Source organism: Podarcis vaucheri (genome assembly GCF_965113315.1).
Source record: "Podarcis vaucheri genome assembly, chromosome: 6".
NCBI lineage: Eukaryota > Metazoa > Chordata > Lepidosauria > Squamata > Lacertidae > Podarcis > Podarcis vaucheri.
This window is the reverse complement of record NC_138764.1, coordinates 105,079,587-105,103,637: the sequence shown is the minus strand read 5'-3', so window position 1 is coordinate 105,103,637 and position 24,051 is coordinate 105,079,587. Positions and strand designations below refer to the sequence as shown.

The 24,051-nt window shown below is 49.2% G+C and overlaps 1 protein-coding gene across 1 annotated transcript in view; it reads right to left on the bottom strand.

Annotated features, from left to right (window-relative positions):
* Positions 1–17,108, bottom strand: part of DNMT3B (DNA methyltransferase 3 beta) — a 51,397-nt gene extending 34,289 nt beyond the window's left edge. Inside the window, exon 1 of the mRNA XM_082225968.1 lies at positions 16,939–17,108. The gene's annotated coding sequence lies outside the window, so the exon portion shown is untranslated. The remainder of the gene's footprint in view (positions 1–16,938) is intronic.
* Positions 17,109–24,051: the final 6,943 nt, after the last annotated feature.

The following is a 24,051-nucleotide window of genomic DNA, read 5'->3' as shown; positions in this document are numbered from 1 at the left end:
TCGAGCTGGCTGGGTCAGGCCAGAGAAGCCTACAAACAGAATCTGAATGCAAGAGCCCTCTCCCTTTCTGCCCTCTCCGTTTCTGTGGGTTCCAGCAACTGGGATTCAAAGCATTGCTGCTTCCAGCTGTGGGAACAGAGCAGAGCCACTGTGGCTGTAAGCATCATAGTCCTCTCCTCCCCCGCTCTTTTGTCCAGTCCTCATTTATAGCCATCTAAGGTGGCACTGGGGGTAAAACCTCAGTGCCTAGGACATCACCTTGCCAGCAAAGGTCCGTATAGTTAAAGCTATGGTTTTCCCAGTAGTGATGTATGGAAGTGAAAGCTGGACCATAAAGAAGGCTGATTGCCGAAGAATGGATGCTTTTGAATTCTGGTGCTGGAGGAGACTCTTGAGAGTCCCATGGACTGCAAGAAGATCCAACGTCTCCATTCTGAAGGAAATCAGCCCTCAGTGCTCACTGGAAGGACAAATCCTGAAGCTGAGGCTCCAAGACTTTGGCCGCCTCCTGAGAAGAGAAGACTCTCTGGAAAAGACCCTGATGCTGGGAAAGATGGAGGGCGCAAGGAGAAGGGGATGACAGAGGACGAGATGGTGGGACAGTGTTCTCGAAGCTACGAACCTGAGTTTGACCAAACTGCGGGAGGCAGTGGAAGACAGGAGGGTCTGGCGTGCTCTGGTCCAGGGGGTCACGAAGAGTCGGACACGACTAAACAACATTGGATGCCTCCCATTTCTGCGTGTTGTGTGCATCCTTGCAAATGCCAGAATTTCCCCACAAATGCCTGTTCGGCTCTGACCTTCATCTCCGGAGCTCTGCACTCTCTGCAACAAAGGGGAGGCAGGAAGCAGGCAGTTGTGTCCTGGGTAGAGTAAACCTGCCAGCCAGCTGCTTACTGAAATCTCATTGATCCTGCACATCTGCTCCCAGACCCAGGACACAATGGGGGAGGAAGCTGCCTGGGCATGTGGGACCCCACCCTGCTACACACAGCCCCGCCTGTAAATCAGGCAGACGACCAGAAACCTTCTCAAAGGGGCTTTCCTCCAGAGAGAGACGCCTGGTCTGGAATGCAAGGACCAGGACGCAATTCGGTTTTCAGTTCCAGGGCTCAGCCAAATCACCTGTGAAGTGCTGGTTGAGGAAGAGACTACCCCTGACCATGTGCAAAGCGCTGTTCCCCCAAGGGAGAAAACACAAAGCCCTGGATTGTGTGTCCCATTAAAAATGTAAAGAATTAAAGAAAGGCTACTATGTTTAGAAAAGGAGCTGCCCTCTGTATCTCTGCATGAGTTGCTGCTCAGATTTTATTCCTCCCGTCAGCCTCCCTTGCAGAGCAGATAATTCTGCTGCAATCTCTGCCTTTTGCTCCTGAGGCAAGCAGTGCAATTGAAGCACATGGATTCAGAGGAGGCTGCAGGTAGGGACTCTGTGGTTCAGTTCAGACCACGATGATTATTAATTTCATTTCTATACCGCTTTATCTGCTTAAGAACAACACCTCAAAGTGGTGTACAACCTACATTAAAATATCAAATAAAGCTATTCAGAATAAAACACTGCAGAAGAAAGTAAAAAATAAAGCATACGTTCAAAGCAACATAATTAACAGGAAACCAAAATATTATCTTAAAGATTCCAAAATGAAACAGTTGCCTTAGCCCATGGGTAGGCAAACTAAGGCCCAGGGGCCGGATGCGGCCCAATCGACTTCTAAATCTGGCCCGTGGACGGTCCAGGAATCAGTGTGTTTTTACATGAGCAGAATGTGCCCTTTTATTTAAAATTCATCTCTGGGTTATTTGTGGGGCCTGCCTGGTGTTTTTACATGAGTAGAAGGTGTGCTTTTATTTAAAATGCATCTCTGGGTTAGTTGTGGGTCATAGGAATTCGTTCATTATTATTTTTTTTCAAAATATAGTCCGGCCCCCCACAAGGTCTGAGGGACAGAGGACTGGCCCCCTGCTGAAAAAGTTTGCTGACCCCTGCCTTAGCCCAATAGTTGAGGTATAGATGACAGGCACAAGGCAGCAGGTAGAGGGGTGGTCTGGCCTGCCCAACACCCAAATTGCCCAATTCACACATGCACGCACATCCCTCAAGTTCTTCGCTCAGCAGCTGCTAGGCAAACATGTGGACTGACTCCCCGGGAAAACACGGCTGTGCCTGGGATGCTTGATTTGTGCAGGCACCCACCTGAGAGCGATAACACCTGTGTGCACCAACCTTTTGACTGGAAGGGGTGTATAGCATTGTCCTCATTTTATCTTTTCATGGAAATCTATTGTATCCTGCTCCACCCCATCCCCAAACCCTGGAACAGGTGCAGGCTCAGAGAGCAGTCCTGAAACTTGGCTGGCTCCATCAATGAATCACACGGGAAGAGGGACAAACAGATGTGGGGTGCTCTGGGGAGAAAGAATACAGACAGCTGCCTTCGGGATCAGGTCATCCAACTCCCGAGATGGGATCGATCTTTAAAGGTAAAGGGTAAAGGGACCCCTGGCCATTAGGTCCAGTCGTGGCCGACTCTGGGGTTGTGGCGCTCATCTCACTTTACTGGTCGAGGGAGCCGGCATACAGCTTCCGGGTCATGTGGCCAGCATGACTAAGCCACTTCTGGCAAACCAGAGCAGCACACAGAAACGCCGTTTACCTTCCTGCTGGAGTGGTACCTATTTATCTACTTGCACTTTGACGTGCTTTCGAACTGCTAAGTTGGCAGGAGCTGGGGCCGAACAACGGGAGCTCACCCCGTTGCAGGGATTCGAACCGCCAACCTTCTGATCAGCAAGCCCTAGGCTCTGTGGTTTAACCCATGTCCCTTATAACTATCTTTTTTAAAAAAAAATTAAGTGACAGGGGCCGGGAGCGGTGTAGGGAGGCACACATGGAAGGACTACAGCTCAGATTCTGGCTTGATAGTGATTTGATCAAAAAACGACGGATCCTGAAAGCTGGCTGTTATGGAGCTCGCTTCGACTGGGGGCAGTGAGGGCCACCAACTTTAAAATAATAATAAATAATAATAAATTTTTATTTATATCCCGCCCTTCCCGGTTCAAAAACCGGGCTCAGGGCGGCTAACAACAAATTTAAAACACTTAATTGTAAAAGCAGCATAAAACACAGTATAAAAACATGAATAACAATAAAATTCAAAGTTCAGAAATCAATTTAGGGGAAATCCATCTAATAAGCATTAGATAATCCCCAGGGCTAGCTGGCTGAATTGGTCCTACTTGGGCCAGGGGAGAATTAGCTGTGGGATCCCAAAGCAGGTAATCTTCATATAAGCGGAGGGGGAGGGAAGAGAAGGGAAATAAAAGGCTGAATTCAAATTAAAGGCCAGGCGGAATAGCTCTGTCTTACAGGCCCAACGGAAGGAGGTTAAATCCTGCAGGGCCCTGGTCTCCTGGGACAGAGCATCCCACCAGGTTGGAGCCATCACTGAGAAGGCCGTGGCCCTGGTGGAGGATAATCTGACTTCTTTAGGGCCTGGGACCTCTAAACTATGGTTATTCATGGACCTTAAGGTCCTCTGCGGGGCAGACCAGGAGAGGCGGTCCCGTAGATACGAGGATTGGACAAATTGGACAAATTCACGGAAGAGAGGCAGAGAGGTTTATTGATTTCTCCTCGCCAGCATATTTCTGCTCTGGTTCCACCATGAGAGGCAGGAATGCTTGTGAATCTCAGTTGCTGGAAACCACAGGAGGCGGAAAGTCTCTGTTGAGCTCATAATAAAAATAATAAAATAATAAAATTTTATTTATATCCCGCCCTCCCCAGCCAAAACTTGCTTGTGGGTTTCCCATTGGGAGCATCCAGTCAACTAGTGTGAGAACAGGATGCTGGCCAAATGGACCACTGGCCTGATTCAGAGGGCTGTTCTTATGGTCTTAGGTTTTGGGGGGAGGGAGCAGCTGCCCCCACCAGCAACCTGGACTGCTGCCTCTTTCTTAACCCGCCTCCTTTCTGCAGAGTTAATCCCAGGCTTTTGTCCTTGCAGAGCTGCCCCCTCTGGATCCTTTCAAAGGGATGCAGAAATAATTGGTTGCCATTTAGCAAGTTCTGGCTGAATTTGTTTAATTGGGGCCCCAACGGAGGAACAAGGGAGGTGCCAGTCGAAGGGAGAGGGTGCAGGTGTTGGAGGAGGAAGAGGGTTGCCCAAGCCTTGCCCACCCACCTCCCACCCACCTCTCTGCATAGCAGGCATAAGTGCCGGGGACCAGATCTTCCAACCAGATCTTCCAACCAGTGTTTTCTGGTGCCGGGGACACCAGAAAACTTCCAACCAGTGTTAAGTAAGAGACTGAGATATGAAAACCAGGAGCTAAAGGGCACCTTTAGAATTGATGCTTTTGAATTCTGGTGGTGGAGGAGACTCTTGAGAGTCCCATGGACTGCAAGAAGATCAAACCTCTCCATTCTGAAGGAAATCAGCCCTGAGTGCTCACTGGAAGGACAGATCCTGAAGCCGATGCTCCAAGACTTTGGCCACCTCATGAGAAGAGAAGACTCCCTGGAAAAGACCCTGATGTTGGGAAAGATGGATGGCACAAGGAGAAAGGGGATGACAGAGGATGAGATGGTTGGACAGTGTTCTCGAAGCTACGAAGATGAATCTGACCAAACTGCGGGAGGCAGTGGAAGACAGGAGTGCCTGGCGTGCTCTGGTCCAGGGGGTCACAGAGAGTCGGACACAACTAAACGACTAAACAACAACAAAGGGCACCTTAAACCGAGGTTATGGGCACAACAACAGAATGTCTAGGTGCACTTTTTTATAGCAAGAATACAAAGCTGGAAATGAATGAACTGCAGCTAAAATATTATGTTCCTTTTTCACATGGTCTAGTCCTTTCCCTGCCCACCCCCCTAATATTCCAAAGAGGCTCCAGTCTTCAGAGAGTAGGTGGAAGTGGGGAGGCAAAAAAAGCCATTTCTCAAGACAAGAGGCTGGGGAGGAATCCACCCCACGCGCCTCCAGATCATTTTTTGCCCATGCAGCAATTCTGCATTTGTTTGGTTGTGGAGCTTGCAGAGGCTAGGCTCAAGGTCTGTCTGAGGAAGAAAGGCCTCACCGCAGGAAGGGGCCAGCAACCCACATTCCTCTCCAAATATCTACCTTTTGGTAGAGCTGGAGAGCACTGCCCGCTCCTGGGATGTAGCGGCGCATGGCGCATTGGGCTCAACAGTACCGACAGCTGGAACCACAGTCCAGCAGGAAAATGGGTGCACGGATCACTTCTAGAAGTAGTTCGCTATTTTAAATGCCTGTAACATACCGTATTTTTTGCTCTATAAGACTCACATTTTCCCTCCTAAAAAGTAAGGGGAAATGTGTGTGCGTCTTGTGGAGCGAATGCAGGCTGCGCAGCTATCACAGAAGCCAGAACAGCAGGAGGGATTGCTGCTTTCACTGCACAGTTCACCCTCTTGCTGTTCTGGCTTCTGAGATTCAGAATATTTTTTTTCTTGTTTTCCTCCTCCAAAAACTAAGTGTGTCTTGTGGTCTGGTGCGTCTTACAGAGCGAAAAATACAGTATTTAGAAAATCCACTAGCATTCTCCATGTGGGTTATAAAATTATGTCGGTGGTTCCCTAAAATGAACCACTTTCTGCTACTGAATGGCGTTTTCTGCAAACCCTCAGTTTGCTACCACTTTCAGAATAATTGAAAATGTTAAAATGGTGGGGATTTTTGGTGCACAAACAAAATCTGGTTGAGCTTTTGCTTGAAAAATCGATAATACATCTACATGTTTGTTTGTTTTTTCAAAAAATGAAAGTAACTTGATTTATTAGAAACTGGCATTCCAAGTAAAAAGTGGCCAGTTTCACGCATACTAACAGTGCTTATGGAAAGACAAAGGATGTGGCTCTGTGGTTAGAACTCTTTCCTTGCAGGCAACAAGATCCCAGGTCCGATCCCTGGCTTCTCAAGGTAGAGCTAGGAGAGATTTCCATATGATCTCCCAGGTTAAAGTGCAGCTAATCTGCGCAGACCAGGAACAGGCAAGGCTTGTGGGATCTACTTTGATTTTTACTAGGATCCACCAACCAGAGCCTGTTGCAAAAGACATACATTTAGAATTAAAGAAAATTCTAAAATCCAGGAATTTACTTTGAGCACCAGATCTGAATGGAGTTCACAGTGCTCCCACCCAAAAATATATTCCTAATATGTCCCCCCACCCACCCCTAAAAACAGCCAGCAGAAGAAAACGATCTGTCAAGGGGACAGAAATCAGCACAATCCCAGCTTAATGGCCTTAATGTATGAATTAATTTGGTGGGTTTCACTTCATCCCCAAACATCACACACACAATATCCATCACCATCAGCAGTTGAACCCACGCCAACCTCTCCTCCCTTGCCATGGATTATAGGCAGAGACCTTCTCTGGAAACAAGGCCAGGCACTTAAAAAAAAAAAAAACCTCAGCAGCTACAGTCTCATTAAATTGTGCAAATCAGCAACAATTATGCACCTCTTAATTTGCATGCTTTGTTCTGGAACCAAATTAACTAGGCTTTGCAACAGAATTTAGACTCTTTTGACAAGGAGGTGGGGAGGAGGGCAAGCGAGAGTTGGTAGAGGAAAAGAGTCAGGCCAGAGACTGTGCACAAAGGAGTGACATGGAGGTTGTGGAAAGAAAAAGGGGAGAGAAACTCAGGAACGCAAGTCCTGCTCAGCTGGCCATGGCTGCAAAGGAGGTCCTCCTTGATTAGGGGTCAGCAAGGTTTACCGGCCATGGGCAGGATCACTCCCACAGAGATTGTCCATGGGCCGTACTGGTGCAGCGTGATGCCAGAAATCGCTTCTGTGCATGCCCAGACGACAAAAATCACATCTGCGCATGTCTGCGGTGCCGGAAATTGCTTCTGTGCATGCCCAGACGCCAAAAATCCTGCAGGCGCACGTCCACAGTGCCAGAAATTGCTTCTGACGATGCTCAGACGCCAAAAATCGCATCTGCGCATGTCTGCAGTGGCGGAAATCGCTTCTGCGCATGCCCAGACGCCAAAAATCATGCCTACGCAGAAGCATTTTTCAGCGTCTGGACATGCGCAGACGCAATTTCCAGTATCTGCGCGTGTGCAGACACAATTTCCTGCACTGCTCGGAGAGTCCCCGTGCTGCGCTGCGCTGGGGGACTCACCGAGTGGGCGGCTTGGTTTGGGAGTGGCTCGTGGCCAGTAAAACAGTTTTCGTAGGCTGCATCCGGCCCATAGGCCGCACGTTGCCGACCCGTCCTTGATGCTGAGAGCATTTATGTAGGCAGGCCACAAGTCTTTGCCCTCATTTCAGAGGATCTCCACTCTGCAACCGCTGCTCCTCCTAGAATACGTCTGTTTATTTGTTTATAAAAGCATTCCTCTACCGCCAGCTCGTTTATTGCTACTGCCATAAAACATAAAACTACTGGTTTAAACAGCTGTATAAGCCCAGTGGCATATAAAGATCTTTCAAGAGACCTTTGGAAGGCAAAGGTGAAGAGGACTCTGCCAAATCTCTGCCAGAAGAGTGTTCCTGGTTGCCCACGGGGCATTTGGTCGGCCACTGTGAGAAGAGGATGCAGACATGAAATACCTGACTCAGGTATCTCAGAGCTGGGCATCTCTAAGGCATCCTGGTCCCAAGTTGGTTGGGGCTTTGTAGATTAACACAGGTGCCTTAAGATGAAAAGAGGATCCTGCTGGTTCAGGCAATGTCTCATCTTGTCCATCATCCTGTTCTCACAGTGGCCAACCAGATCAGCCTTTGGGCCTGATCCACACACGGTTCTTATGTTATAATAATAATAATAATAATAATAATAATAATAATAATAATAATAATAATTTATTATTTATACCCCGCCCATCTGGCTGAGTTTCCCCAGCCACTCTGGGCGGCTCCCAATCAGTGTTTTCCACAGGGCGGGCGCCTCTACCGAGAAGGCCCTCTGTCTGGTTCCCTGTAGCCTCACTTCTCGCAATAAGGGAACCGCCAGAAGGCCCTCGGCGCTGGATCTCAGTGTCCGGGCTGAATGATGGGGATGGAGACGCTCCTTCAGGTATACAGGACCGAGGCCGTTTAGGGCTTTAAAGGTCAGCACCAACACTTTGAATTGTGCTCGGAAACGTACTGGGAGCCAATGCAGGTCTTTCAGGACCGGTGTTATGTGGTCCTGGCGGCCGCTCCCAGTCACCAGTCTAGCTGCCGCATTCTGGATTAATTGCAGTTTCCGGGTCACCTTCAAAGGTAGCCCCACGTAGAGCGCGTTGCAGTAGTCCAAGCATGAGATAACCAGAGCATGCACCACTCTGGCGAGACAGTTCGCGGGCAGGTAGGGTCTCAGCCTGCGTACCAGGTGGAGCTGGTAGACAGCTGCCCTGGACCCAGAGTTAACCTGCGCCTCCATGGACAGCCGTGAGTCCAAAATGACTCCCAGGCTGCGCACCTGGTCCTTCAGGGGCACAGTTACCCCATTGAAGACCAGGGAATCCCCCACACCAACCCGCTCCCTGTCCCCCAAAAACAGTACTTCTGTCTTGTCAGGATTCAACCTCAATCTGTTAGCCGCCATCCATCCTCCAACCGTTATCATTCTGTTTCCACAGGGGTCAATGAGATGCTGAAATGATGCTCATTGCAACAGAGGAGCAGAAGTCCATTTGTGGAATGCTCTCCCCAGGGAAGTTTGCCTGGCACCATTCCTTATACATTTTTAGGTGCCAGACAAAAATGTTCCTCTTGAACCCGGCCTTTGGCTGATTAATATTCTAAAGCCTTCTAATATGTGCCTGTGGGAAGCGGGGTATTCTTGTTTTGCCAGTTTTGTTTTAGTTACTTCCTCGTGTTTTTATCGTGTATTTTATTCTATGAATCGCCCTCAGATCTTATGATGAAGGTCCAAAATGTACAACTTATTATCTGAATGGGAAAGGAAAGATGAACTGGTAAAATCAGCGATGATTCACTGGGCAAGCGATATGGGTCATAATGTAAGAGTTGTCTGCATGGGAGAAATTATGGGGAAAGGATTTGAAATTTACAGCATGTTACACACTAAGGTAGAATTACATGGAAATGATTTATAGGTGGTATAAGTAAATTAGCAAAAATCTACAAATCCAAAGCAGATATCTGTCGGAAATGTAAATAAAAAGAAGGTACATTTCATCATATGTGGTGGACATGCAAAAAGGTTAAGCCTCACTGGGAGATGATATATAATGAACTGGAAAAAAATGTTTTAAAAATCATTTGTTAAATGCCCAGAATCCTTTCTTCTAGGTCTAACAGATGGAAGTGTATTGAAAGAACAGAAATCCCTCTTTATGTATGCAACTACAACAGCTCGAATGGAATATTCCCAGGTGGAAAGAGGGTATAATATCAACAAAGGAAGAATGGCAGACAAAACTGATAGAATATGTAGAAATGGCAAGAATGACAAATAGAATAAGAGATCAAGATGGAAAACTATTTAAAGAAGATAGAAAATGTTTTGTAGATTATTTGGAAAATTAAAGGTAAATGGACCCCTGACCATTAGGTCCAGTCATGGCCGACTCTGGGGTTGCGGCGCTCATCTCGCTTTACTGGCCGAGGGAGCCGGATTACAGCTTCTGGGTCATGTGGCCAGTATGACTAAGCTGCTTCTGGCAAACCAGAGCAGCGCATGAAAACGCCATTTACATTCCCGCCAGAGTGGTACCTATTTATCTACTTGCACTTTGACGTGCTTTCGAACTGCTAGGTTGGCAGGAGCAGGGACCGAGCAACGGGAGCTCACCCCGTCACGGGGATTCGAACTGCCGACCTTCTGATCAGCAAGCCCTAGGCTCTGTGGTTTAGACCACAGCACCACCCCCGTCCCTTCTGGAAAATTACTGTAAGCATATTAAAAAGTTAACCATGACAGAGTAAATTCAGCAGTAATAACTAGGGAGGTATAGAAAATGAGAAAATGAAAAGATAGGGATTAATTAGATAATGTAGTAGAAAAGAAAATAATGAAGTGAACCGTGGAAAGGGCAGGGGGGAGTTGAAATTAAATGTGTATTTGGATCATTATTCATTGTCCTTATTGTAAAATGAAAATGACAGATGACTATTAAAAAAGAGATCTTATGATGAAGAAGAAGAAGAATTGTATCCCACTCTTAGATCAAACGATGTCTTGAAACTTAGCCATCCCCACTGAAAAGCATTGTGCTTTGAGGTGTCTTCCAGAGACTTAAACATTCCAACTGTGGCAAAGCAGGACAGTTCAATCAAGAATTTGGGTCATCACAGTGGCCAAACAACCTGTGGAACTCACTGCTGGAAGAAGCAGCAATGGTGTCAAACTCCAATATCAGCATCCTCAAAATATCTTTGCAAAAGGTTTGGAATAATTCATAAAAGATCTTGGGTGAATTCGGTGGATATCAGCTACCTATTTGTGTCCACCTTGGTGCAGCCCCCAGGGAAGCCAAGCTTCTCCCCCCCCCCCATCAGTGGAAAGAGTTATACTGTTCATATTAAGTGACCTGGGGATAACTAGGAGTGGAATTATGTATGGAAGGAAATTGAGCACTATTACAAAATTCCTGAAACAAAAATTCCTGAGCTTAGGATCTTTTGCATCAGTCTCTGGGTGGCAGATCTTGGGATTCTACCAGATCCAGAAACCTGATTCTTCTTACACATTTAATTCACATGTTGATCTTTTTTATATACACAGATTATTCAGGTCCCCAGTCACAGCTAAGGATGAGCATATATTACACTGTGCTTTCCTGCAAGATGCATTTGATGGTGGGAAATAAACTTATGAGCAGTGTCTACCGTATTTTTCGTCCTATAGGACGCACCTAGTTTTTTGGGGGGGAAATAAAGGAAACATTTTTTTCCTTTATTTCCCCCCCAAAAGCAGGTCGGGGAAACCCAACCAGGTCGAGGAACAGCGGGATGGCGGCGCTGTGCCTCCCTGCTGTCCCCCGAGCTTGTGGGGCTGGCCGATGTCTGCCCGGCGTGCGGGGCGCTCTGCTTCAGGGCGCCCCTCGCGCCAGGCGGCAGGCTGCTATCCCCAGCATGGGGAGCCCTGCGGGACCTCCCGCAGGATTGCCTAGGCTGCGGATGTCTTCCTGAAGCCTGGAGAGCAAGAGGGGTCGGTGCGCACCGACCCCTCTCGCTCTCCAAGCTTCAGCGAAAGCCTGCATTCGCCCCATAGGACGCACCCAGATTTCCCCTTCATTTTTGGAGGGGGAAAAGTGCGTCCTATAGGGCGAAAAATACGGTAATTTGTTTTTACAAGGAAATGGCGGACAAAAGCATACTTGTCGCAGATACTTAACCATCACAAAAATAATTTTGGTGTGAGCTCTCCTGCGGTCAGTCACTTTTAATTGCATTCCAGGTTTGTTTGTTCCACTGTATAATTTTGTCTAATTGGTTTTATTGCTGTGGTTCTTAGCTCCCTTCAGGATTTGAAGGGACAGCATTCATATTTCAAACAATGTGTGCTGTCTGGAGTATTCAAAGCATAGCACATGCATTATCCATAATCAATTATCTTCACAACAGCCCTGCAGTATTTTTTGCATCTTCAGATTGCAGTGGGAGTGGCTGGGACATGATATAATGCACAACCCTCCTAATCCAAGCAGAGACCCTTAGCCATTGTGATTTGGCAGCACTGACACCCAGCTTGGCTGAGACTCCCACCGTAGTGATGAAGGAACTCCCCACATGCTCAGAAGCACTGTTGTTTGAATCACCGCCAGAGACTTGGCGCTTGAACCAGGCTTTGGGGCCGAGCTCTACATTACGTGACCATTCCCACAGTGCAGAAATGCAAAGTGAAAATTAGTCCTTTTTCTAAACTCCCTGCTGCAATCTTGCCTAGCCCTCCAGCCCGCAAGGCTAAGCAAAGTTGCCTCTCCTAGACCTCTCCCCCTATCTCTGTCCCTCTCTCTTTCTCTGACACGCAACTTCCCAGAGCCTCACCTCTCGCCACTCTAACAGAGGATGTGGCTCCATTCCTATCCACCTTCCCTCCTTCACCCTCTTTCTTTAATTACATCATTACCGGAAGGCCTCAAGCGCCAGGAAACTTCTGTTTTATAACTGAGCGTTTGGAGAACTCCGGTCTCCTCTTCCTTCCCCTAACTCAGGAATGGCTCGCTGCCTCTAACCACCAGCTAATATCTGCTCAAGACACACATTCTGCTCCCAAAGAATGGGAGATGCTATCTAAGTCAAGCAGCTTAGACTCAGGTTGGCATAACCAGTCCTTTTATAAAAGGTACGCGTGGCGCTGTGGTCTAAACCACAGAGCCTAGGACTTGCCGATCAGGTCGGTGGTTCGAATCCCCGCGACAAGGTGAGCTCCCGTTGCTCGGTCCCTGCTCCTGCCAACCTAGCACTTCGAAAGCACGTCAAAGTGCAAGTACAGTGGTACCTTGGGTTAAGAACTTAATTCGTTCTGGAGGTCGATTCTTAACCTGAAACTGTTGTTAACCTGAGGTACCACTTTAGCTAATGGGGCCTCCTGCTGCCGCCGCACAATTTCTGTTCCCATCCTGAAGCAAAGTTCTTGACCTGAGGTACTATTTCTGGGTTAAAGTAACGGTAAAGTGACCCTTGACCATTAGGTCCAGTTGTGGCCGGCTCTGGGGTTGCGGCGCTCATATCGCTTTATTGGCCGAGGGAGCTGGCGTACAGCTTCCGGGTCATGTGGCCAGCATGACTAAGCCGCTTCTGGCGAACCAGAGCAGTGCACGGAAATGCCGTTTACCTTCCCGCCAGCGCAGTACCTATTTATCTACTTGCACTTTGACGTGCTTTCGAACTGCTAGGTTGGCAGGAGCTGGGACTGAGCAACGGGAGCTCACCCCGTCACGGGGATTCGAACCACAGACCTTCTGATCGGCAAGTCTTAGGCTCTGTGGTTTAACCCACAGCGCCACCCGTGAGGAGTCTATAACCTGAAGCATCTGTAACCTGAGGTAGATAAATAGGTACCGCTCCGGCAGGAAGGTAAACGGTGTTTCCGTGCTCTGCTCTGGTTTGCCAGAAGCGGCTTAGTCCTGCTGGCCACATGACCTGGAAGCTGTACGCCGGCTCCCTCGGCCAATAAAGCGAGATGAGCACCGCAACCCCAGAGTCGTTCGCAACTGGACTTAACTGTCAGGGGTCCCTTTACCTTTAAGAGCAGCCTGCTGGATCAGGCTATTAGCCCATCTAGTCCAGCAACCTTTTCTCACAGTGGCTAACTATGCCTGGGGGAGCCACAGGCAGGATTCGAACACAAGAGTGGCCTTCTCCCCTGCAGTGGCTTCCAGCAACTGGTATTCAGAAGTATTGCTACTTCCGGCTGTTGATGCACAGAAAACATACACAGAACAACCACCCAGAGCCAGATTTTCAGGCAAAATGGGTGTTGAAAGCTTGCAGGCCCATTTGAAGGGCTATCTAGCCTCAAGACCAATCCCGCCTGGCCCTTTGTAAGGAGAGGGCAATTGTCTTGGGCCTCCCGCATGGACAAGGCCACATCGGCCTGGACAAACAGTGCAACCTGGCTGAGAAGATAAGGAAGGGGGAGGTCTCAAATGCACACACGGCACCCAGACTTCTCTGAGCGTTAGAAAGGTCCTGGTGGGCTTATAACCCAATTCAGACATGCATTTCCAGGGGGGATTGCAACCCTGGAGTCACAACATGGCGCATGCATTGCACATCTCTTTGTCCAAAGCGACACCCCCAGGTGGAGCTAGCCCTTGCAAGTGCCAACACACTCCTTTTTTTCCAGATTTTGCAGCTATGGAGTTTAAAACACCACAACCCAGCGAGGAATCACTGCGGCACAAGCAGGCTGCTTCACAGCACCGAAAGCGGCATGCATGAATGCGCCGCTGGCGGGCAAGGCTTTCATGAGTTCTCACATCACGTCAGGCGCCACCATTTCCCAGGTGCGGCTGTCAATCTCCCAGCATATAGAGGAGAGAAACCCAGGGACATTCGCAGTAGCCTTAACCACCTGGCCTGCAAAGGTAAAGCCCAGCCGCAGTGGAAAGCTCTCTTAAGCAAGATGGTAGCTGCTTGGACCAGCCGCTGCAGCCTTGCCATGTCTGAGTCAGTGCCCCCCCCCCCCGTTTTTCCGCAACTGTTTGTCCTCTGGTCACAGAATAGCAGCAATGGAAAAGTCTCAGATGGATGGAGAGTTGTGTAAATAATGCCCAAAAGATAGGCAGAATATGTGGGTTGTAATATCCAGCTAAGTCAGTGGTTCCCAAGGCAGGCAGTCGTAAAATGGGGGCTGTGAGATTATCTGTGGGGGGGGTGCTAAAAGGCAAGAGGTAGGCACTGAAGGGGGGTAAGTGCTGGAGGTATCGATCACTCTCAGACTTTTAAAAGCTGGTATCTCTGGATCAAGGCGATCAGTTTTGTTGAGTTAAATTAAACAGACTAGTTCTAATTGGAGTTGGAATAAATGTGCAATTAATGGTTTTGAATTTTATTGGGTTGCTATATTTCTTAGGTGGTGCAAATCACTATTTTGAATAATGCTTTTGGGGGGCAGGGGTCCCTGAGGATGAGCTTCTGCAACTAAGGGGGAGGTGGCCTGAGAAGGCTTGGGAGCCACTGAGCTAATTAGAGTAGACCCAGCGGGTGGTATCTAGTCAAATAGTTCCACAAGCCACCTTAAAATTTTCTCCAAAGAGTTGCAGGGAAACCCATATTTAGGGGCATGGGGGTAAAGTAGATGACTAAAAGGTTCCCTAGTGGAATTGTTTAGCTGGATGCCATCCATTGAAATCAATGGGCTTGAGTCGCTCACAACCATTAGCGTCAATAGGTCTACTCTGAGAAAGACTAGTATTGTACAGCAGCTTTACCAATATGTGGGTGTAGGACGTAGCCACCCCGCTTCTGTGAATAAGAATGTGGTCAAAGGTTTCAAGAGTTAACAAATCCACATTTCGGTATTGTTGAGAATATCAGCCAAAGAGTGATTATAGTCTAACTCTCATCAATGTGTCCATTGCAGAAAAGTAGAAAAGTTAGTAAACAACCAATGCAAGTATGATCTTCTGAGTTACACACACACACACACACACACACACACACACACACCTTCATTCTGAAATCTTCAGACACTTTCTGCACAGAAAATTTCCATAGACCTCAGTAAGATTCATCAGGAAATGGATGATTTAAAGAACTCTCAAAGAATCAGCCATTCTCAAAGGCGTGCATTCCACCTAGGTGTCTTCAAGGGGAGATGGACCACATCGCAGCCATCTCAAATTGCAAACATGGGTTGTGCACGTGGGCGCTTCTAACCGTTCTGTGAACTTTCCCCTTGCAGAGGATTGCCAGTGGCATGGCTTAAAAGCCGCCTTCGCCAAGCTAGCGCCCTCCAGCTGAACCACAAATCCCATCAGCTCCACAACCAACATGGTCACTTTATAGGGTTGTATCTTGCTAACTCATTTTGAGACCCTTTTTTCTGTGTGATGGAACCTGACAAATATAAATAAATAAAAAATGTACATAAATAGGTAAACAACATCTGGAGGGTGCCAACTTGGGGGAGGCTGGCATAAAATGTAAAAGCTGGGCACTCTGTAAATGTGCGACCCCATCATTTCACATGCTATATGAAGACACACAAACACCCTTTTACCTAGAACAAAGAGGCTTATTATGTCTCCTTAAAGATGTGCATCCGCCTTTGCCAACCTGGTGCCCCCAGATGTTCTGGACTACAACGTGGAGGGCACCACGTTGGGGGAGGCTGATGTACTGATTTGTTGCCTGTGACAGAAGGGCCCTTTTACCGGCTTCTGCCACAATGAGTCAGTTCCTCTTCAAACTTCCACTGGGTATCAAACATGTTTAACTTCTGGAAAGGGTAAAAAGTCAGATAAATGGTTTCTGGAGAGCTCACTTGGTCCTCAACTGGGGCAGAACACCAACCCAGCCCTACTTGGGGGCTTCTCAATGGAGAGGGGAAGAAAAGATATGGGGCGGGGGGGGGAGCTGCTTTTTGCAAAGCTCTTTGATGTTGTTTCGAACCAGCCACTTCCCACCTAGAAGCCCCGCAGGGGAATCCGCTTCGGGGGACAAAGGAAAGGGGCGGGAGGCTGAGCAGCCCAGCCCAGAGGGCAAAAACGCCAGGCCGGGGGGGGGGCGCACGGTTCCCCCATTGAGTGGAGAAGGGGGTCAGTGCAGGCAATGCGTGGCCCACCCCAAAAGGACAGAAAGAGGGTCCTGCAGTGCGACCCTACAAAAAATGCATAAATTCCATGGGACTAAGTTGGAAAGGGGCGCAGCCTCGACGTCACGGCCGGGCTTTGGGCTACTCAAACCTCCGTCCCCCTTCGGCAAAAGGAGAAAAGAGGGGACCCACCTCACTGGGCTGTTGTGAGAATGGGCTGTACCCCTGCGAGGGGATGGCATTCCCCCCACACACACACTCGACGAGGCTACCGCCCTGCGCGCTTTTACTCTGGAGGGAGCTCCGGCGTGGAACGGCGCGCACCGCTGCGCGGCGTGGAACAGCTGCGCATCCCACCTTCCCCGGCGCGCGCGCTTCTTCCTCGTCCCGGGGGCTGCGCCGCCGTCGAGGCAGCGGAGCGTCGGCTGGGAAACTCCACGGGGAGCGAGGAAGGGAGGAGGGGGCGACCCACCGCGCTCCGGTGCCTCTCCAAAGCCACACACGCCCTCCTCACCAACCCCCGGGCGAGCTCCCCAAGTGAATCGCGGTCGTCGGTGCGCCTCCCAGTGCCCGGCTTCCTCTTCCCTCCCCACGAGGACAAAGCCCCCGGGAGCTCTTCTCCCAGGGCCCCGATCCCAGGGTGCGCGATCCCCGGGGACCCGCCCCCCCCGCTCGGGCTCCCCACCAGCCCCCCCCCGCCTGCCCGCCAGCATTGCGCCCGAGGGCGCTCACCTCGGCGCCCGCCTCCTCTTCCTTTCCGTCGGGGTCTCCGCGGTTCCTGCTGCCGCCGAGGCTGCTGTGCCCGCCCGCTGCCAGGCGTGCCTTTTCCCCCTTTTTTTCCCGGGTCTCGAATCGGAAACTGACAAGCCCCAGACGACGTTTACATGGGCGGGTTAACCCTCCCCGCGCTGCGCTGCGCTCCGCGGCTCGCTGGCTCCCTTGCTGTCCCGTCGGGCGCCCCTCCTCCCTTCTTGGTTGTAGGGGGGGGGGTTATCGGGGGAGGGGATGGGCGCCGAGCACGCCCCCTCCCCCCTCCCAACCCCCAGCCCAAAATCTCCCTAATCCTCTCCGCGCCAGTTGAAAGCGCAGGAGGCGGGTCTCCAGGTGAATGATTTTGCCAGGCCTGGGGGGGGAGGGGGAGGGGAGGGAGGAGGAGGAGGCACCGGGCGCCTTCCCCACCCCCAGGCCAGATCCTCCTCCCAGAGGCCCCCCCATCCCCCACCGCATGCTTCTCTCCGGATCCCTCGGCCTCCGGCAGGGCCCGGTTGGCCAAAAGCAAAAGTTTCCAGGGGGTGGGATGGGGGAGGGAGGCGGAGAAAATAGGTGAGGCTGGCGACGCGAAGGAAGGAGGGGAGCGAGGTGGCCTGGCCTGGCCTGAGCAGGGGGTGGGGTGGGGGTGGGAAGGAGGTGGGGGCCTCGTCGAGGAAGCAACCCAGAGTCCGCACACAGCAGAACCAGGAAATGGACGGGGGTGCTGCTTCCTGGGGTGATTATTTTCCTGGGCAGGCTGGCTCTCTGGTAACCCCATTGCCTTGCAAAGGAGAAGGCACGTCTCCCCGCTGCTTCATTAGCAGCGCGTTTCAGTGATCCCAGAACATCTATGCAAGAGCATTTTGATTTTCAGTGCACAGCGACATTACCCCTATTTTTATTGGTTTCTAGGAAGCATGCGCCACTCTGAGTGCACCCAGCCCCAAGGTCCCTGCCCCTAGGAGCTGACAATCTGACATTCAGTATCTTAAGAAGTGTGCATGCACACGGAAGCTCATACCAATGACAAACTTAGTTGGTCCCGAAGGTGCCGCTGGAAGGAATTTTTAAATTTTGTTTCGACCACAGCAGACCAACACGGCTACCTACCTGTAATCTGACATTCGACAGGGGAGCTACACAAGGGTCCCAAAACGAGGCCAGACCAAACGGTGCCAGAGGGATTATGAACACCCAGCACATAGTTAACCTATGGAACACCCTCCCACAGGAGGCAGTTATGGCCACCAACCTAGGTGGCTTTAATTCAGAATTGGAGCAAATTCATGGAGGAAAAGACGCCTGTTGATGGCTACTAGTTAGGATGGTTCTGCCTCCACAGCAGCACTTCTGAATCCCAGTTGCTGGAAACTCCAGGAGTGTGTGGGGCTCTCGCACTCGGGTCCCTGCATGCAACAGTGAGAGCAGGATGCTGGACTAAATGGGCTCCCCTTTGGCCTAATCCACAGGCTCATCCTACGTTCTTGACAGGGAGGAGGCAAGTTCCAGGCTTTTAAAAGGCCCCTGTTGAACCCGTGGCCTGGAGGAAGGAGGGCAGGGGTGATGGACAGGGCGGGCTCCATTGCAAGCAACTCAAGAGGCAAAATCCAGGGCACCTCAGCATCTCCTACTGCAACATAGCAAGGGGCTGTCTCATGGCACAAGATCCATTTTGCAACTACCTTTCCCCAAGCCGGAAGCGAATATTCTCCAAAACATCTGGATGGCACGGCGTTGTGGAAGGCGGCAGATGTTCTGTGTTCCTTCTCAAATCCTGCTTGGCGGAAAGTATCCCTTGAGAATGTGAGAAGAGCCTGGGGCTGGATCAGACCAAAGGCCCCTCGAGTCCAGCATCCTATTGTCCCCAGATGCCCACGAGAAGCCCAGGGCCAAATTGCCAGAGCACTGCCCAGGCCCACTTGCGATCCCAAAAACTAGTACAGTGGTACCTATGGTTGCAAACGGGATCCGTTCCGGAGGCCCGTTCGCAACATGAAAAGAACGCAACCCGCGTCTGTGCGAGTTGCGATTCGCCACTTCTGCACATGCGCATGACGTCATTTTGCGCGTCTGCGCATGCGCAAGCGGCGAAACCCAGAAGCAAGCCTTTCCGGTACTTCCAGGTCACCGCGGGACGTATCCTGAAAGAACATAACATGAAGCAGACGTAACATGAGGTATGACTGTATACAGAGGCATGTTGCCTCTGGTTTGGAGGTAGCGCATAGCCATTGTGACTAGGAGCCACTGCAAGCCTTATCCTCATCCATTAACAACCAGTGTGCCGTGAAGGATGGTCAGGGTTGCCACAGGCAACCCTGGCCTCTGTCCCTCTTTCTTTCTTTCTTTCTTTCTTTCTTTCTTTCTTTCTCTAATGCCCTCTCATGTCTCTGCCTCCCAAAGGCTTCCACAGCTGTTCCTTGCACCAGCCCTGGCTACAAGCTCTGCAGGCGAATGTGCCTCTGGGGCTGGCCAAGGCGTGCTTCCTAGGCCCCTGTGGGGAAGTGTGAGGATGCACCTCTCTTTGGGGCAGGGGGAGCAGCGCAGAGACCAGGGGCAGCAGCAGCAGCTGCCCAGAGGCCTCCCAAGGAGAGGGGAGAGGAGGCTGAGGGAACACTCCACAAGAGAGGGTGTTTGAAAAGGGGCGAGGGGTGACATAACTGGGCTCCTGAGCCCCACAGGGGTGCCGCAGAAAGCACGTAGCTGGTCAAGGTAGCCGTGGACCCAAAAAGGTTGAAAACCTCTGCATTAAAAAGGAAGACTGGAGGATGAAGTTGATGGACTATGCAGAATTAAATAATTATTATTATTATTATTATTATTATTATTATTATTACCCCACCCATCTGCCTGGGTTTCCCCAGCCACTCGTGAGTGGCTTCCAACAGAACACAAAAATACAGTAAGCTATTAAACATTAAAAGCTTCCCGAAACAGGGCTGCCTTCAGATTTCTTCTAAAAGTTTGGTAGCTCTTCTTCTTTGACATCTGGTGGGAAGGCGTTCCACAGGGCAGGTGCCACCACCGAGAAGGCCCTCTGCCTGGTTCCCTGTAACTTGGCTTCTCTCAGTGAGGGAACCGCCAGAAGGCCCTCGGCGGTGGACTTCAGTGTCTGGGCAGAATGATGGAGGTGGAGACAGAAAGGATTTGAAACCTGCGGGATAAGATTCCTAGAAGACTGGAGTAAATATATGAACTATCTGAAAAGTAATTGTGATGAACAGATTACGCTAGTAGGTTTTGTAAAGTGGATTATTTGAAATACTCCAAGAAGGACTATGAGGAGAATTATTAGCTAAGGATAATTAAATGTAATATAGAAATTAAGAAATGCAGAATAAGTGATAAAGAATGGGAAATCATCAGAGGTGTTGACGGAAGTCTAAAATAATGTATAAGATGAGAAGATATGTTGTATGACTGTTGGAACTGAAATGTTAAAAAATCAATAAATGTATTAAACAAAACCTCTGCCTTAACGTGTGTAATCCTCTTTCAGAGTCGCCCAAGATGGGTGCCAGTGGTTCTCGAAGGCTGTGGGATGCCACACTATTGTGGCAGGAGAGGGTGGCAAATGTGGCAGGGGCAATCAAGGACAAGCAAAGAAGCATTTCCGTGCAGTATGGAGGTCCAGCCAGAAACAGGATCCACGTTCATAACTATGTTGTTGTTTAGTCGTTTAGTCGTGTCCTCCTCTTCGTGACCCCCTGGACCAGAGCACGCCAGGCACTCCTGTCTTCCACTGCCTCCCGCAGTTTGGTCAGACTCATGCTGGTAGCTTCGAGAACACTGTCCCACCATCTCATCCTCTGTCGTCCCCTTCTCCTTGTGCCCTCCATCTTTCCCAACATCAGGGTCTTTTCCAAGGAGTCTTCTCTTCTCATGAGGTGGCCAAAGTCTTGGAGCCTCAGCTTCAGGATCTGTCCTTCCAGTGAGCACTCAGGGCTGATTTCCTTAAGAATGGATAGGTTTGATCTTCTTGCAGTCCATGGGACTCTCAAGAGTCTCCTCCAGCACCAGAATTCAAAAGCATCAATTCTTTGGCGATCAGCCTTCTTGATGGTCCAGCTCTCACTTCCATACATCACTACTGGGAAAACCATACCTTTAACTAGACGGCCCTTAGTTGGCAAGGTGATGTCTCTGCTTTTTAAGATGCTGTCTAGGTTTGTCATTGCTTTTCTCCCAAGAAGCAGGCGTCTTTTAATTTCGTGGCTGCTGTCACCATCTGCAGTGATCATGGAGCCCAAGAAAGTAAAATCTCTCACTCATAACTACATTTTGGGAATTATTTGTGTTCTTAAGTAGCTGCATTGTTTCATACTTTCTGGGTGGCCCATGATCATGTAATAAAGTAGCTACGTTCTATGTTAACCAGTCAGGCAGTGCTAGAACTTCCTTTTTTGTTTTCCAGTGCATTTCTTATCAATAAAAAATCTGGTGAAAGTTGTAGCCCAGGAAAAAAAGGGTTTGAGAACCTCTGGCTCAGACAGTATGTAGTTGGCAGGTTTCCATGGAGCCTTGCCTCCATTCTTTTCAAAGGCATCAAGGTCACCACAATCAATGGCGATTTCTGGGCCATGCATAGGATAGGTGGAATAGCTCAGTGGGTAGAGTATGAAACTCTCAATTTCGGGGTCTTGGGTTTGAGCCGCACTTTGGATAAGAGATTCCTGCATCGCAGGGGTTTGGACTTTTGATGACTCTTGTGGTCCGGATAATCTTATCTGCCACATGGCTTTGGTTCCTGCGCTGCAACATGCAAACTTCTAAATAATAATAATAAACCTTTATTGTCATGACATCCTTTGCCTCACCTTTGCGCTCACAATGGGATACAGTTCCTAGAAAAATGAGCTGGCTGGAAGGTTACCGCTTTTGTTTTCGTTTCCCCCTTTGCTTAAACAAAAAGCACTGCGATTTCTATAAGGCCAATTCTTGCAAAAGACTTTTGGGGAGCCTTCCCTCCCCTCTTCATGGCAAAATGGGCAGAGCCATCTTCATGACAAAAAGTCTTTTCAGGCAGTCGTTTGCAAGATCAACCAGCAACAAAGGGAGATTTGAATATGCAGAGATTACTGGACCTTCTGCATTTCAATGTGCAACTTCCAGGCCATTGGTCAAATCCCATCCCCCTCCTTCCAGCCCATGTGGATGGGAGCATGGGCTTCTTAGAGAATCAGTTGGCAGGGGTCCCTGAGGGTCATCTAGCCCAACCCCTGCAATCCAGGAGGTCAAGACTAAAGTATCCATGACATATAGTCACCCAAACTGCTTAAAAACCTCCAAGGAAGAAGAGTCCACGGCCACCCGAGGGCATCTCTGTTCGACTGTCAAACAACAATCAGAAAGTTTTTCCTAACGTTCAGTTGGGCTCTCCTTTCTTGCCATTTGGATCCCTTGGTTCGGCTCCTACCTTCTGGACCCGAACAAAGCCTGTTCCGTCTTCCACGTGGCAGCCCTTCAGATATTTGCAGGTGAAAGAAAAAAGGAAATATATATATAACTAAGATCACAGTAAATCATTCATTCTTTTTTCTTCTCTTTCTTTTTCCTTTTCTTGTTCCTTTCTTTATGAAGAGTTACCTGTATTTGGATATGTATTAGATGTGCATCTCTATTTTTTAATTTTTGATTCTTTCTATTTATGTGATTTGTATGGCGATTGTAAGTTTTCTTCTAATCGTCTGTATTTGCAGCATAACTCATAAAAATAAGAACAACAAGGTATTTGCAGGTGGCTCTCATGTCCCCACTCAGACTTCCAGGCTTTGAGATTGCTCCTCCCAGACTCCCACCTGTTCTGCAACTTCTCTTGCCTCAGATCCTCTACTCTAAACGCCAAGCAACACCTTCAGTTAATTTCTTTGCAGGCCGGACTCCCTTGCACAAACCGCCTTGCAACACTTGGGACTTAGCCAGGCTGCCAGCCATTCATTCCCCTTGACTTATATTCTTCCCCTTCTTTATGGACTCCCGATGTCAATGGAAAGCTAACTCCCCACAAAAGACTTAGCGGCGCAGTAGTCTTGGCATTGTTTTGTGTTATTGTGGTTGCTTCTGGTGCTGAAGGTACACACCATGGTCATTTGTGGCTGGTAGCAACTGATAGCTTTATCCTGCACGAATCCTCTTTCAAAGCCATCCCAGCTGGTCACAATCACAACATCCTACGGGAGCAAAACCCATAGTTTTAACTTCGCACTGCATGAAGGTGTTCTTCCTTTAGTTTCTCCTGAATCGTCCAAAGTTTGGCTTCAGTGTATGGCTGTTTTTTGTTTTGTTTTAATGCACACTTTTAATTCTTCAGCATATTTCCCTGCATGATTTCCCGTTTCTACAGCTACTTTTCAATGGGTTTTCAGTGTGATTTCACTACATTGTTTTTACATAAAGTGCTCCCAAGGATTTATGGCAATAAAATGGTTTGCATCACTTCAAGGAGCAACATGGCTTTGGAGCTGGATTCAGATAGGGAACATGTGGCCTTCTACAAATCCCATCATTCATGGCCATTGGCTTTGCTGGCTGCTGGGACTGCTGGGAACTGAAGTCCAAAAGCCACTAGTGGACTGCAGCTTCCCCATCTCTAAACTACAGGAAGAGAAAACTAGGATCAGATAAGAAGATACATTTGCAGGGATCACTTTACGGCAAGCTTACCACCTGAGAAATGACCCAGCAGTATGATTATTGCTTATTTATTAACTTCTGTTCTGCCCCTTAGCCAAAAAGCAGTTTACAAAACAACAGCAGTAGGACAGTAAAGGTAAAGGGACCCCTGTCCGTTAGGTCCTGTCGTGACCGACTCTAGGGTTGCGGCGCTCATCTCGCTTTACTGGCTGAGGGAGCCGGCGTTTGTCCGCAGAAACACCGTTTACCTTCCCGCTGGAGCGGTACCTATTTATCTACTTGCACTTTGTGCTTTTGAACTGCTAGGTTGGCAGGAGTAGGACAGTGCTTACCCTCAAACTTACAATCTAAAAGGCATGACACAAGTGGAAAGAAGGAAGTTCAGGTATGTGCATATGAAGCTGCTGGGGGAGGTGAATAGCAGGATTGTTAACAGGGACTGGGAGTATGGTCATATGGTGT